Below are 12,116 nucleotides of genomic sequence, written 5' to 3'. Positions count from 1 at the left end.
TTCTTTCCTTTGCTATCAAGCAACCTTTATTTTTCATATCCTCAACAAAGCATCCATGAGGATTAAATCTGACCTGCAAGCCCTGTTCAACCATTTGACCAACAGAAACCAGATTCTTGGTGATATTCGGGACATGAAATACATCGGACAGGTATTTCTTTTTCCCATCCTGCATAGACAAAGGAAATTTTCCAATCTGCACAATAGGATGTGCAGTATCATCACCAGTCTCCACAAATCCTGGTTTTTCCATTTTCCTTGCATCCTCCATCCATTCTGCATGACCTGTCATGTGGTTTGATGCACCTGAGTCAACATACCATACATCATTGCTTTCTTCTACACTTGTCACAGAATTGTTCATGTGCTGCACCATGAACAAATGCTCATTTCTATCATCACCCTGTCTACTAGAGGATGCATAATTCCCTTGTTGCAGTTTTCCATTCATAATGTCATTCTGCTTTTTATAGCAGTCTTTAGCCATATGACCCATTTTACCACAGTAGTAGCATTCAACATTACTGTTTGCATTTTGACCTCTTTGCCATCCACCACGACCTCTTTGGCTCCCCCTGCCTCTAGAGTTACCACGTCCTCCTCCATAGGACTGGTTTTCTTGAGTTTGCTGCATATTCTGATTTCTACCACGGCCTCCAAATCGGCCTCCTCTACCTCTGCCTCTGCCTCTTCCAGCATTTGAGTAGAAGACAGCTTCTTTTGAAGTTCCTCCTGAAGAAGATGCACCACCATTTCTCTGCTCCTCAGAAATTAGAAGAGCAATCAAATCCTCAAAATCAGGAAATCTTTCATGAACTGAAATGGATGTCCGAAACTGTGCATAATCCTTTCCTAGACCATTCAAGGTCACAGAAACTAAATCATCATCTTCCACTGGCGACCCAATGGAAGCAAGTGCATCTGCAATCTTCTTCACCTTCATGTGGTAGTCATTGATGCTCATATTTTCTCTTTGCACATTATGCAACTCTTGCTTGAGCTGCATTTTCCTGGCTTGCATATTTGTGCTATACATTTTTGACAAAGTATCCCATGCCTCCTTTGGCGTACTTGCATCCTGAATATGCACAATCATAGAGTCTGAAATATTGATAGACAGCCAGTACATAACTTTCCTGGCTCTCTCATGCCATGCTTTGAATGCCTACATTTGCTGTTGATTGGGAACATCAGGAAGAACTGGTTCTTCTTCATTTCCTGCAACAAATTCCCAATATCCTTTTCCCATAAGGAAATTCGTCATTCTAAACTTCCATGCTTGGAAGTTGTTCTTGTCAAGCTTTTCAGTTACAATCTGTGACAGAGAATCAGACGCCATTACAGAACACTGCAAAAACTTCTGTCACTGCAAAAAACACAGTTTCACCCTCACAAGGGCAAATCTGCAAAACTGGCGAAAGTGGTATTTGACCACACAGTCACTTTCTAGTGACGATTTTGCATAAACAGGAACCAAGGATGATTCTGTAACTCCCAATGTCTCTGCACATAAGCATACGATGCAATTTCTGTGGTAACTTTTCACCGACCTGTAGAATAGTGGTCGCACAGCATAAAACTGGGCCTTTTCCTGAGTGCGTGCAGAAAACTTCCGCCTCCAAAACAGGCCCCGAAATGGCCTCAAATCAAAAAAATAGGGTCACCAAGGCTAAAGCCCTTACCCGCAGCATATACTGCCCTCTTGCTTCACCGCGAAGGGCGTCTCAACCTAAGACAATGCACTCTTGCAATTTCCGGCTGTGCTACCTGCAGAGATCTGCTCCCAAAATAGAAAATGAAAGCAACACTGCTCCTCTTACCAAAACACCGCGAGCTTGGCTTGCTTTCTTGAGCTCCTTACCACGAACAAGGCTCTGATACCATGTCAAGATTGTGGGAGAGAAGGAAGGAGTCTCACTTGTAGCTTTCTTGCTTGCACAATGGGGGAATACACACAAGGGTGGAGGCTGAAAATAGTTTTCCTCTTCTTAGTTGTGTAAGCCAAAAGAACTCTAGTACAAAGAAATAGAAGAACCCTAGATATGGGTCTCAAACCAAACTCAACTAACTAAGGTGGCATACTAACTGAGCCACGAACTAGAGTAGATAAGGATAGCTATCATGTAGCTATTATTTAGGGGCGGTGTACCAACCGCATCTGCAACTAACAAGTCGGTGACATAAATACACAACGGTCACCCTGGCGTATCACGAGTGGAGCTCGATATCTCAACACTCCTAAGTGTAGTGACTGTAAGTTACGTGTTTTTTTTTTTTGAAAAATTACATAGTCATGACGAGAGCTAATCTTCGTCATCTATGTGGGGAGAGGGTGGAGTTGGAGACTTGCGAGATTTACTAAGGAATTTCTAGCTCTGCATGTACCCTCTGAGGTTCAAGTGCACTTGGAGAGTGGTGCTGGAAAGAAACAGATGATTGTAGTATGTGAAGCTGCTATCATTCATATATTCCAAGAGGGCTAAGAAAAATGAAGGAACTAGAGCAACTCACATCATCAATCTTGCTATAGCACAACTGTCTATTCCATTAGGGTCAAAAAAGAGGCATGGAAGGCGATGCTCTTGTGGTGTAGGATCCTGTCTAAGTAGTATCCTAAGTAGTCTAAGATAATTACAGGTAGTGATGAAGGCAAGATCAGGACAAAAGGAGAATTTGTCGATGAAGCAGACTATGGAATCATATAGATCCTTTGGCATGAAGATGAGGGCCTCTTCAAGTTTAGTAGCATTGGCATTGTAGATCCATGGACAGTCGTATCGGCCGTGGATGCTTGGGTTAAAATCCACTCCTACCCTTCCCGAATATGGCATGAAGGTTGGATTATTTTTCTCGAAGGGTAGGGTGTTACAAAAGCCATCCAGGAGTCTATGTTCACATAAAAAATGTGTCTCCTCCATGTGGGTTGACACTCATAGCCCTTCATAGCTTTGGGCACTTCAAAAATTTTATCTTGCCAAAAATTTGTATCCTCGATCCCCCATAAGGTGGGATTCTGCTCTCTCTTCGAGGTCCGTTTGTCTCTTAGCCAACTTCCCATATTAATCACCTCTTCCACCACCTTGATTGGTAGTACTTTGCGCAAGTTGGCGGGGAATCAGAAAGTAAGGTTGAAGGGCCTTCTAGCGGTCTCATGTTGCTCCTAGATCACAAGTTTGGCATTGAAGCTTGCTAGGCCGTCATCTTGGCTTGGTGGGATGGGCACGGTCGGAACCAATGCTAGCTTAGCATTCAATTTGTGCTTTACGTGCTCCACCATTTGTTGCCTCTTCCTTCTAGGCTCTGCTTTTCTTTTAGTAGAGGTGTCTTCCTACTACTACTGTTTTTCTCTGGGTGTGGGGAAGGATGCTAAGGGACAAGTTCTTCTTTGTGATGTCCCATGTTGAAGCTTGTGCTAGCCTCTTCTCCTTGCTGGCTCGCCGCCTGTTGTGCCCTCTTAGTGAACCCTAGTGCATTGACTTCTTGTGGGGTCAAGCCTGCTTGCAATAGATTTTTTTGTTGCTCTTCAAGACCAAGGTTGACACCCACGAGTTGTGCTGGCATCTACAGGCCTGCTCTAAAGGCCCGTGCAATCCCTAACTTCTTCTTTATGGAGTCAACAACCTCCTCTTCCTTTGTTTGAGTGGCATCCAAGAGTGTGCTCAGGAAGGTGCATTACTGGGCTTCGAAGCTCACTTGGGTGGCCTTTTCTCTGTGCTCTAAGCTAGCACTTTTTTCTTTTCCACTTGAGCTAGATGATGCGCCAAAGTTTTAACTTTTCTCTCATTATGGTTTGCTCAGGTCCTCTGCCCTCTTCTCTGTTTCCTCAAGGCTTTCTCCTTGCCTTGAGCCAATATCATTGACCTTTGCTCTTGATCTTTGATTTTCATTTTTAGTTTTTGTTGATCCTCTTGCTTCAAGGTTGCCTCTTGCTTCAATTTCTCAATCTCCTCTTGGTATCTACATACCCTTTCTTCCCTCACCACCTCTCACTCTTATATGGTTTTATGGACCTTTTCCATCTCCCCTTGCAGGTCTTCATAGAGGCTTATGAGCTCATCATTATGGCGTCACAGGCTCACTAGGGCTTGAGTCTCTTCATCCAACCTTGCCTACCAATTAGTTTTTGCTTTGTCCTTGGTTTGCAGCTGCTCCTTGAGCTCACTTATCTCCCTTTGGCATATGGCTACTTGACAAATTTTCTCTAATTGTGATGCAGCCATGGCTCCTTTTCTGCTTTTAGTTTAGCCATTGCCATATCCTCTTATCTTCCTTTTCCTTCTCTAGTTGTGAGAGGAGCTCCTTGATGTATTTGTCCATAATATGTAGGTTGCAGTTCTGTAGTGGGCATGGAGGTTGTGGAGGTTTCCCTCTTCTGCTTCTTGGGATCCGACCTAGACTCAATGTTTGCTTGCCATTGGTCTTTTAGTTCCTATCATAGGGGTACCCTCTCCCATTCTTGGGCCATTTCCTTTTTAACAAAGTACTATAGCCATGCCATGAGATTAGTATTATCCACTTTGGTCGTCGAGCTCAGTACGAACATGATTGTGGAAGTGACGAGCACTATGAGGATATAGGAGGGATCGATCGAGGCCTTGCCCTTGCCTTCCTTCACATCTGCTGTTGGTGCAATTTTCAGTGCTTGTGTGCTTGAGCTTAGGCCCTCATCTCTAGACGGGCTCGTGGTGCCCAACTTGTCTTGCTTGCATAACTACTCCATAGATAGGCATGTTGCCAGAGCCATGTCTTCGTCTTCCTTCCTTTTTAACTCCTCTTCTGCTTCTCTTATGTTTTTTATGTTTTCTTTTTCCTTTCCTCTTCCTTCTCAGACTCTCTTTTAGAATTTTGTAAGTCTTCTTTTTCTTTTTGCTTGCTTTCCTCCTTAGCCTTCCCTTGTGAATCCTTCTACTTTGGTTTTCTGGGTTTTCAATGGCTACTTTGCATTTCTTGTTCTTCTTCCTCATTCTCGTTCACCGTCCTTTCACTGGAGTGAGGCTGTTTTTCATGGTGAGGAGGTGACCTCTTTGGTGTTTCTCCAACTCCTTCTTCTTCACCTTCTCCTTCCCCTAGTGCTTCCCTTATTATGGATGTCAAGACCCCACTGAAGCCGATGGTAGAGGCCTTTGAGGGTGACACTTTTCTTTTTTCCTTGGTGTGGCAGGGGACTCTCCTCTTGCTTGTCTCCCTCCTGTTGCCAACACTTTTTTTGAAGACTCAATGGTATTCCGCACAAAGCCATTTAGATTCACTTCGTCAAAGGATCTTGCTGCAATGCTCTCCAGCATAGGTACGTTGATTCAGCTCATTATTGAGTTGTATCTACGGCTAGAGAACAATGTGTGCATCATTTTGGCCTAGAGTTAGATCTCAAAGTTGGGGATGTCTGCCAAGATGATGCCATCGTTTGTGTGTGGATAATTACCTTGTCCATTCCCAACATAGCATACACATCCCTCTTCGGTTGCCTTTCCACCTTATTGGCTAGTCCTAATGCTTTTTTCACCAGCTCTGGAGTCAACTCTCAGCGGGTTTCTTCTTCTTATCATTTGGAATTAAAGAAAGTTTTGTCATTCGCTTATTTGTTATGTAGTCTCTATTCCTTGCTTAGATTTGTATGCTATAATGTGCAATTTATACATTATGTTTTTTTCTCCTCTCTCTCTCTCTCTCTCTCTCTCGTGCTATAGTTTAGCCTTTATCACACACACACACACACACACACACACACACACACACACACACACACACACACACACACACACACACACACACACACACACACACACACACACACACTCACTCACTCACTCACTCACTCACTCACTCACTCACTCACTCACTCACTCTCTCTCTCTCTCTCTCTCTCTCTCTCTCTCTCTCTCTCTCTCTCTCTCTCTCTCTCTCTCTCTCTCTCTCTCTCTCTCTCTCTCCATCATGTAATATGTATAGGTTGGAGCAACTTGTATTGGAACCACAAAGTAGTGATAAACGAGCCTTTAGCAATGGAAGTGCAAACGCTACCTTGATCATAGGAGGAATTTGAATTCATATAATTGTCAAAGCTTCCCAGGTAGCTGAGGAACTCATTGCCATCGAAGCTTTCCATTGAACAAGCACGCAAACAACACTTGATCGCATCTTATGTCAAGAGCAAAGCCCTTGCCATGGACCAGGAAATTGGGAAGTTGAAGCAACTCGATGATAACAGCTCCTCTTTCTTACAAAAATGGTATGCTCTTCGACTTCAATGGGAACTAGAAAGATGCCAAGTCATGACAAACACTGAATAGAGATGCGCAATCGAAACTACGGAGTATGACCCAACATATATGGCTCCAAATTCCTATAGGGTATTGACCACTGTTCATAATCGACCCCTTGAAGACCACATCCAAGGGCATCCCTATTTAGACCAACTTCTCATAAAAGAGGAGCTCCATGTTGCTAGCAGAGTCGACTGCGAGGATTTCCTTCTCGATGTCCTCATTTACATCACACAAGTAGGTGTTAGAACTTGCCACATGGACCAATGCGCTCAAGTGGAATATAGCCCCAATTTTTATCATTGGCTAATGTAAAAGTAAACACAGTAACCATGTGCAAAATGCCCTTAACCCCTTAACCATAATCCTAAGAGGGACTCTTCTTCTTTCCACAGAGGGGGAGGGGGTAAGGTGGAAATAAGAACAAAACTCAAAAGTAAACAGAAATAAAACAAAATCAATCCATGATTAAGAAAAAGGGTAATTAAATTTGGAATGTACGGATTGTTTGAGGAAGAAGTTTAATTCTATAATTAAGAAATTCAACTTCGTAAGCATGTGATCTTTTCCCTCTACAAATAATTGTTTTGAAAGGCACAAATGGTGAACATGGCTTCATGACAAGTACCCAGCATGGCAAGCCAAGAAAAAGCCAGCAAGTTGTCATTTTCCAAAGAGGAGTAGGCAAAATATGGCCTTTTTATGGAAACAAGAGCCGTTGACCAGTTCAAGTTCAAGCATGTCTTAAACTTGGAGAGGAACAAGCAGTGAAGCAAATTGTTGAACAATGCTATCTGCAAAAGTACATGGGCTAGTTCTCACGTTGAATTTCATGCATTTCTATGCTCTGCTTACAAGCTCTGGCTTGCTATTTCTGATTGTAGGTCACTATGTCCTGCAAAGCTTCTTGTGCGAGTCTCCTCTCCTCTTTGAGGTCTGCTATGATATCCTCAACGTCTACCATGGTGGTTTGTCTCTGGGTCTATAGATCATAATTGGCGACTAGCCGCTAGATTTTTGTCAAAAAACCGCCTAAGTTAAGCTCTTCACCATGTCTGTGGTTAGTGCTTGACTCTGCCATGTTTGCACTCTCATGCTCCACTAGGTTATCAATGAGATTGATCAAGTTGGATAGATCCACTCCTCCAATGGTGTCGGTCCTTACAATTTTTGATTATTGGGGTCCACCGATCCATTCCTCCAATGGTAGTGGTCTGATTATTGGGGTGTCCAATTCAAGATTTTTGGTTGGTCTGATCGATCAATCGGACAGTCCGGTTGGGGTCCGATCTGCCCTGTGAGTGGTCCAATTTTGGTTGGAGTCCGATTGTAGGCCTTTGTCCCATTCTGGAAGTCAGATGGAACCCAGGGCATCCGAGCGTCCGATTCTGGGAATTGAACACCTGTAGTGTAGATCGCGTTCGATTCCGTCGGCACGTAAACTACGGGAATGAAAATCGCTTCATGCTACCAATTTTTGGCCATGCCTATAAACAAGATTCACTATGATCGAAACTTAGATGCATAGAAAGGTTTCTATACACCTAATCCAAGTGATAAATTTGTGTGGCCTTCAATCAATTCGATGGACGCACCAAGTCCTGCACAAGCTCTCTCTCTCTCTCTCTCTCTCTCTCTCTCTCTCTCTCTCTCTCTCTCTCTCTCTCTCTCTCTCTCTCTCTCTCTCTCTCTCTCTCTCTCTCTCTCTCTCTCTCTCTCTCTCTCTCTCTCTCTCTCTCTCTCTCTCTCTCTCTCTCTCTCTCTCTCTCTCTCTCTCTCTCTCTCTCTCTCTTGTAAAACCTGAAAATGAGGTCTCCCCTTGCCTCTCAAGGTCTTAAACCCTTTATGAACTCAGCCTTAATCTACCCGATCACTCCCCGTGCAATTCTAACACCTCAAACACTCTTTTTTCCCATTCTTCTCCCTGTTTGTGCTTTGTTTGGGCCTATTCAATAGCAAAAACCCTAAAGTTTTTTCCTTCAATTTCTTGGTACTAACCTACTCCAAATGCAATAAAAATCAAAAACAAAAAAGTGAAATGCTTCCTCCTACTTTCCTAATCATCAAAAAACCAAAATACTTACTTGTTGCCAAGATTAAAAAACCCAAAAATTCCTACCTATCTCAAGCTCTGATTGGAGGATGAAACCCTTACTTTGTTGCTCAATTGATTTCAGGCATGCAAGTGCTTGAGATTGAATCCGTTATTCCGGAAATGGAACCAAAATATAGAGGCGAGCTTTTGCTCAACCACCAAGGCTATCTCTCACCTAGCTAATGCGCCTTCAATCTTACGGGGTGTAGTGAGCTTACCTTGATGCCAAATGAGTTGCCTCCTCCCTCAAGCACGTCGGTAGCTCCACGATTCGTGATGCGAGCTCAAGCAACCTCAAGCCTCCACCTTTAAGCTCCATCCTCCATAGCCACGTGCAAGATAAGAGAAGAAAAGAAGAGAGGAGATGATGGAGAGCTTCTTCTTCTTGGTCCCTTACCTTCACACACTCACTCCCTCATACCCTCACACTCCCTCTCTCAAGCATACACAAGAAAACAAGAAGAAGATCAAAAGAGAAGAAGATGAGTCCAGTTTGCCACACACCAAAGAATGAGCTCTTTGTTAGAACTAACCCTCAGACAAACAAGGTGGAAAATCAGGAAAATTTAAAGCAAAAGATAAGGCCAAGGCAAAAGTGAAACGAGAGACGAAGGCACACCAAGGAAATATGGAAACACAAGAAGTGCAAAAAAGTCCTAAGTCAAGGAGAAAGGCACATAAGAAATAGCGCAAGTCAATGGATTTGTAAAAGAGTGCAAGGCACACCATAATTTATTTTAAGAGTGTCGATCTCTCACATGTGCGAATTGTAAAGGTAGATGGGTGATAGGAAGAAAGCTAAGAAGATAGGAGGATAATGGAAAAAAGGTTTGAGGCTACTGTGAAGTGCCTCTTCCTCTAGGTGAATAACCCCCTCTTCCATGAGCATTGATGCACCTCTATTTTCTTGAGGCTACCTATTTTTCCATCCAGCAGCTTGCTATCCATGGGCTGCATATGCATTTCCAGCACCTCTTCCTCTAAATTTTGATCTTCCTCTTCCACCTCTACCCCTTTGACTTGAGTAGAAGACATTGCCCCTACTGTTTTTAGACCCACTGGAACTTTTATTATTGAGTCCAAGTTTCACTTCTTCATGCAAGAGAAGTGCCACAAGTTCATCAAAGTCAAGCTACTCCTCACACATTGGAATGGAAGTATCAAACTATTTATACTCATGTCCCAGTCAATGGAGGGTAGTAGCCACCAAATCATCATCCTCAACTTCAGCTCCAATTGAGCCTAGTTGTTTTGCAATGGATTTGATCTCACTGGCATAGTCTTCAATAGACCTTCCATTCCTAGATATGTGGCTAAATTTTTGCTTCAGTTGTGTCTTTCTCACATGAGTGACATGCCCATAATTCTTCATCAATAAGTCCCAAGCAGCTTTTGGAAAGTACAATTTGCAATTTGCATAGCCTTTGTGTCTGACACACATAACGACAACCAATGCAAGACCTTGCTGGCCTTTTCCAACCACGTCCTATGTGCCTTTAGTTGATCCTGTGTTTGTTGAGATATTTACAATCACACCTTGTTTGGTGTACAGTCTAAGTCATCAAAGTATGGTCTCTTGATTGAGTTTTTCAGGCTTGAAGAAATGAAGTCCAACACATCACTTGCCACACATCTAAATTACATGGAAGGACTTCTAACCCAACTTGTAGGAATCAACATTAAAATGGAAGACGATGTTTGTATCAGTGTTCTACTTAAGAGTTTGCCTCCTGAATATAATAATGTATTAACAATCTTAATCAACATGCCAAACCCTGAAGTTGTTGATATCCAAGCATCACTGTTAGAGGAGGAAAAGAAGCTAAAAACTAAGGAATAACCAAGCACCTCTAGAGATGAACATGCATTATATGTTGGCCATAGGTGCAAAGGCAAGAAGGATCAGCTCTTTTGTGACTTCTGCAAAAGGACCGAACACACCGAGAATTTTTGCCATGCCAGAAAGAGGTCGCAAAGGCCTATCTGGTTGTAGTCAAAGAAGAAGAAGAAAACGGAGCAAAGGAAGAAGAAGAAGAAGAAGACCACCAAGAGAAGGACAAACCTCATCAGTCCTTTTATTTAGATAGACTTTTTTAGCTTTGTAGTTCATAGCCCTAGTGCTTCAAATATAAACTTATAAACTCCTCAAATAAGCCTTGTACTACAGCCTCTGTACACTTTGTGAGGCCCCTAATATAACCTCTGGATGTCCATCATGTTTGTGATACCCACACTTAGCCTTTTTTGCAACATCCTTTGGAGTTTTGCCATGTTTATGGTGTGCCCACACTTTGCAGGTGTTGCTTTCATTAAAGCCTCTACACACTTTGTACTTCTGGTTGTGATTGAGAAGGGGTGTTGAGATATTTACAATCACACCTACTTCAGTCCCTTTATAAGGAGTAGTGAGGGCTGAGACCAGAATCCCATATGCACAGTAGGAGAAAGTACCACCACTCAATTCCTATAAAGCATTGTACTTGCACTCTTTTTCAAATGCAATGATAGTACTCTTTTCTTTCCAGTAAAGTATCATGTCACTATCAATACACAAGATTGTATTTATGAGTCCAAGTCTCAATCTTGGAACCTAATTCACTTGTGTGAAAATTCATCTTTGTTAGGGATCAATGTCTTCATGAGTTTCTTTTTCCCCTTTCAACCTCCATAGCTTTCGCATCTGGCATGCTCTAGATCTCGCGTATTTTGACAATGTTGGAGGTCTATCCTTCAGTAGCTTGGTCTCATCTGCAAGATGTGTAACTAGGTCCAATAGCCTCTTCCAATTAAGAAATTAGACATTTTGAATTTCCATAGAACAAAATTGTTATAGTCTAGCTTCTCACCAACTATCTGAGTGATAGTATCCTTCTCTCTTGTGTTTTCCATTTCAAAGTCTTAAGCTTTGCAAAACTAGTCAATTTCTCAAATGCCAACATGCAATATACTTCAATGACCTACAGTGCAATCATTTTTTACTGTAAAGCTTCAGCAATAATCACTATTGCATTTTCAGACAGTACATGTGCTTTTATTTCCATTCAATTGCAATTACAATGCATCAACAACTTTGCATTCCAATCTGATATGATGACTGCATAAGATCCAATACATGCAAGAAATAGATACTCAGTATTCCTTCAATTGATTGCACAAATACATTTGTCATAGCATTTCTGACCTATTCATGAGAACTTTACTCAATCATCATACTCTCCACAAGTATGCCATTCATTGGCAATGGGCTGCCATTAATCACTGCCAGTGCATATAAAAGAATCAAGTACATTTCAAGCTAGACTAAGTGAGCTTCAAGCCTTCTTGATACATTCAATGCTACTACAAAAATGAGCCAAATACAAGCTTCAAATAGTGTTCATTGATACCAGTTGTACCCTTGAATTTACTGCTCTAGACTTGCCGTACAAGGTAAACATGACTTGCTGAATTGTTTTCATAGTCCACAGAAAAAACTGGTGCATTTCTTTCTTGCTGTCCATATTGAATACTATTGGTTATTCTCGAAAGTACACAACCATACATGCTTGGATAGCTGGAAAGTATGTGGCTAGTAATTCAAATGCTCCAATAGCCCTCAATGAGAAACCCCTTATTTTTGCTCTCTCCAATCCAACATCATAGTCTGAATGTATAGTAGAGGAAGCTTATACATGGAGGCAGGGTAAAGCCATTTGCTTTGCAAAGCGGCTTCTCAAAAGGTAGAATACACAAAATGTGGTCAGCAACACGAACCCACT

Source organism: Lygodium microphyllum, chromosome 2, assembly GCF_053477565.2.
Source record: "Lygodium microphyllum isolate KBCC chromosome 2, Lygodium_microphyllum_v1.1.10, whole genome shotgun sequence".
In the NCBI taxonomy this organism is placed as follows: Eukaryota; Viridiplantae; Streptophyta; class Polypodiopsida; order Schizaeales; family Lygodiaceae; genus Lygodium; species Lygodium microphyllum.
The sequence above is the reverse complement of the archived record's forward strand: the minus strand, read 5'-3'. Positions refer to the sequence as shown.